Genomic DNA, 5,241 nt, shown 5'->3' with positions numbered 1-5,241 from the left:
TTGTGCCTGCAACAACTAATATGTTTTCAATAATTATTTCAACATATTATTACAAATCAAATTCTAGCATTATTCTACTCAAATGACCAAACCATTAATTTTCTACCTCATCATGTGCAAGCGTGCCAAGGTGATCTCCTACCACACTCAAACAACTGTCAGTAATATATGGTCCCAAAAATAGTCATTCAAGTATATAAGCATGATAGAACATCATCGAATTCATCAACAAACCTATGTAACATAAGAATCAATGCAATGCAAATATACATCATTTTCATCATCACATGGGTTTATAATATGAAAAATAAGCATTAGATCATCAACCCTAATGTCCTCAAAATAAAGTAGAAGCCATAGAATTTGTCTCAAAAGTCCAAGTAAGATAGAAGTGTTGATCTCATAGTTAAGGTAAAATGGGGCATTACACAATTCTTACTTAGAATTTGCTAACCAAGTATCAAATTGATTTTATGGCCTTGTTAGTGCTTATTCTATGGTAACTCATTATGGTGGCCTTTATGCAAACATTAGCGTGTAATTTAATGCCCTAAATGTTTTTGGATATTTTGAGTTGGCCTATCTTGTATTCCCTTTTACACAAAGAGAATCCCAAATTTTATTGGGTTGAAATTTTTCAAAGCATGGTCAAAATATTGGAAGTAGTTAATATTTTTTTGGCTTCCATCGAATACATAATGATAAATCACAAAATGATAATTAGTTCTCATGTTCGTATGTTAATTCCATAGTTTCTATTTTTGTCTCGATTGCATGGATAAGTAGGGAATAATAATAATAAGATTTACTCATTCCACATAGATATAAATAAGTGCTACCTAGTAGCGAATACCTATAGCTTAGTTTAAATATAGCTAAATTAAAGTAAAAATATTGAATTCAAGTTAGTATTAAGGCTTAGAATCCAATCAATTTAGGTTTTATTGATTGGTAAATTGAGGTATTTTGTTATAAAATTGTATAATAATCAAAACAAAGTAATTACAATATTCCATAAAATAATAATCCCACCACACACAAAAAGATCAAAGACTTTCATGTAATGATTAGACAAAAAGTTATGCTCTCCTCTACCCTTCCACAGATAATGTTAATGTGGGGGTAAGAAACATTTCTTACAGAAACATAAGATATACTATCGAAACATGATTGACTGACAGTACATCAATTACAATAATAAACACGTGAAAATATGAAAGACAAAATCTTATCTTATGAAATAAGAGAGAAACCTATACTTTCTTGGAACCTTCAGCAAATAATATATTTTTTCTTTCATCTTCCTACTAGGGTAAGGAACATTCATTACCTTCTCACTAAGCAATGAAGGTTATATTACTTTCAACTTGGGTAAGCAACATTCCTTGTCTTCTCACTAAGCAATGAAGGTTATATTACTTTGTCAGCTTGGTGTACAACTCATACTCAAGGAAGAAACATTCCTTGGGAGCTTGTTGGATTTTGGAAGAACTCTGGAGTAAAATGACAATAGTGTAATGGTAGTAAAAGAAGAAAAGAAAGGAAACATAGCACAAGAATCTGTTGTTGGTGTTCTTATGGACAAATTCACTTGTATCCTCATTGAGAAAATCTTCCAAGAAGTATCATTGGCTACTACTTTTGGAGAGGATTTTCAATCTCTTTGTGATGAGTTTAATTCCCTTAAAAAATTATTGATGGTAACTAAGTTGTTAAAGGACGTCCAAGAGGGGAGGATATCCAGTTCAATGTCAAATTAAATACACAGAGTCGAGGATATTCTAATTGAAGCTTAGTACATTGTGGAGGAATGAGTTGTCGCTACAAATTGCAAATTTCATAACCCGACCTTCCGATATATGATGGGCAACAAGATTAGGGGATTGCAAGAGAAAATAAGTAACATGGAATGGATTTGTCGGTAATTCAAGAATCTTGAGTATGTGCTTGCTATGAATGATCATCTTAAGAAGATAAGGAACCATCCAAGGATCATGTTACATAAACATAAACAGTGCGGATGAAAAAATATATTAATGAAATTACTTATCTTATATTGTAAAAAGGCAATCCTTAAAGAATTGCCATTGTGGGCATGGGAGGGTCAGGAAAAAATTTTCTACTAAAATATGTTTTAAACAACAAAAAGGTTAGTTAAGTTGGGTTCTTTTATCAAATTTGGTTTCCAGTATCTCATAAATTTGAATATCGATCATTGTTCTTGGAAATATGCAAGAAGTTCAAACTTCCCAATCAAGATTCTAGAAGGAAATTAGATGAAAGTGAGCTCAAAAAAGATATTGAAAAACATTTAGAAGGCAAACCTTGTTTATTTTCTATTGATAGTGTGTGGGAGGATTATGTTTTAGAAAAGACTAGATTAACCTTGTCCGGCTAAAATAAGATTGTGATCACTACATGTCATCACAATTTGGTGCTAAGTTATGGTCACATGCCCACGTTGAATCCATTATCTGATGACAACAGGCTATTGAAACTACTTGTTTGTCGGCTCCTGCGACGAATTTAAAAGATTCAGTTCACAAACAAAGCCATCGAAGACATACACCATAAGCTCCTGGTTTTTTGCAGTAGTCACACAATGATAGGCGAATAATGTGTGTAGTTGTGACCAAAGCACCCAAAACAATCATTACAAAATATGACCTGAACCAATCATATTACAAATAAATAATTTTAAATATTAATAATAAAATAATAAAATACAATCCATAATGTTAAAATGTGGAAAGGCTACACAGTTTTTTGATGTAATACTCCATTAAAAGAAAAATGAAATGTGTAATACCATTCCTAAGATAAGTATAATAAGTTTATATTATATTTGTGTCGCCATACAAAATGAGAAAAATACATTTGTGAGAGGACTACCCAATTTGTATTCCATTTACAAAAAATATAAATATATTTATTTTCATCATATAAATTATTTATTATAAATCTATTATTATGTTTGTGGGAGACTAAATTTATGAGGGAGGACGGTTCAAGGGCTATATCTTTACATACTATATCATTCATGAAAAAATAAATATATTTACATTCATGTTATTCCTTGCTTCACTTTAAAATGTTAATGCAAGAATAAAACAACGAAGAGAAGTACGATGATGTGGAGTGTAAGGAACAAATCCATGTGTAATGTGGAGATTTGAGCCCATGTCAAATGAGCTTTGCAGAAGGTTTTCGAAATGAGGGATGCAAAAAGGTAATAAGAGCATGATAAAGGGTAAGTTTTGGTGTATTATAAAAGGAACTCAAAAGATAGATAAATATTATTTATTTTTGGATGGGTTAATTATGTGATTTGGAAATAATTATGTAAATAAGTATGTTTATTTAAAATAAGGTTTTTAAAATTTTAAATTTAATTGTTAATAATTATTAGGTGGATGGTGGTGATTTAATCTCCATAAAATATTTTAGAATATTCATAGTAGTATACACAAATTAAAGGTTGAGATTCCCCAAACTAGTTATGTTTTTTTGTGTTCTTTTAATTAAATTGATTAATTAAGAAATAGCATATGAAATAGTATATACACATCAAAGATTTATTTTGTTCTTTTAATTAAATTGATTAATTAAAAAAATAACATATGAACAATTGTCATATGAAATGAGTTATGGTTTTTTGGGCATGTGATATTGATAAGTCATGGTATTGGTCCATTGCATTGTAACAAAACATATTTACGGATTAAGACTCTCCATGATAAAGTGGGGGTAAATCTCCATAGTTAAAAATCTTGTTCCGTGATTTTTTAAATGTACATATATTTAACCTATATATTAATTTGTTTATAAATAATATTAATAAATTTATAATTTAGTTAGTGCTTGAGATGTATAATGAAGTGTTTTCATGTTTATTATAGATTGATATCTATAGGCATTTACTAACAAAATGGCCAATAAACACAGATAGGCATCAATCCATGATAAAGCATCAAAGGACTTACTTCATCTCACATTGCCCAAATTTAAAAACCATGAAATAACTAAATTATGACTTTATTTTAAATTATTATCATTATTAATAATTAAAATATATATATATATATATATATATGTGAGTTAACCATATATACATTTTTAAAAACATGTAACAATATTCTTAACCATGGAGATTAACCCTAAATTTAGTCTAGAAATTATTAACTTGTATATAGTTATTGTTACAATATCATTGGGCAATACCATGGCTTATTAACTTGTATATAGTTATTGTTACAATACCATGGCTTATTAACTTGTATATAGTTATTGTTACAATACCATGGCTTATCAATATTACATGCTCAATATGACGTGTTGATATGACATTTTATTTAATTAATTAATTTGAGATAAATTAATTAAAAGAGCATAGCTAACTTGGAAATAAATCTTAACTCTTGATCTATGAATACTACTATGAATATTCTAGCATATTCTATGGAGGTTAAATCTCTACCATCTGCCTAATTAAATTAAAATTGTGGAAGACATGTTATGAAATAAACATGCTTATCAATTTAATTAATTAATTAATAATAATAATAATGTAATACTTAATAATAATTTAATATATGATTAATTATGCCAATAAAATAGCCCATGGGACGTAGAATAAACAGTGATGGGGTGTACTACTAAGTCACATCGTGATGTGAAGGTCACCAGTTCAAAACTTCGTGGGCAAAAATCTAGCCATGTTAAGTGATAGTGTGGCCCAAGCTGGGTGCGATCCCTAGCTGATTTTGATGGCTTAGATTCCCCTAGGTCGCAGTTTCTCAAGCCACGAGTCAAGCCTAATGTAATCTTTGGAGAACTCAAACCAATTGACAAACAAATAAAAAATATGCCAATAACATGTCTATTTTGGAATAGAGTTTCCAAAATTTTGATTTAATTATCAATAAGTATTAGATGGATAGTATGGATTTAACTTTCATAGAATATTCTAGAATATTCATAGTAGTATATGTAAATCAAAAGTTGAGATTTATCTCGAAAGTAGTTATGTCATTTTGTTTTTTTAATTAAATATATTAATTAAAAAAAAATCATATCAACAGTATGGTTTTTTACACTTGTTGTATTGATAAGTCATGGTATTGTAACATATCCTCTTTACATATTAAGAATTTCCATGGTAAAGTGGGGGTAAATCTCCATGGTTAAAAATTGTGTTTCATGTTGACACAGCGAAACTTGTTATGAGAGATCTCCTATGTT

The sequence above is a fragment of the Pinus tabuliformis genome, chromosome 2_1 (assembly GCF_031772625.1).
Source record: "Pinus tabuliformis cultivar Carrire ecotype Pingquan chromosome 2_1, CPIR1, whole genome shotgun sequence".
In the NCBI taxonomy this organism is placed as follows: Eukaryota; Viridiplantae; Streptophyta; class Pinopsida; order Pinales; family Pinaceae; genus Pinus; species Pinus tabuliformis.
Note: the sequence above shows the minus strand (reverse complement) of the source record.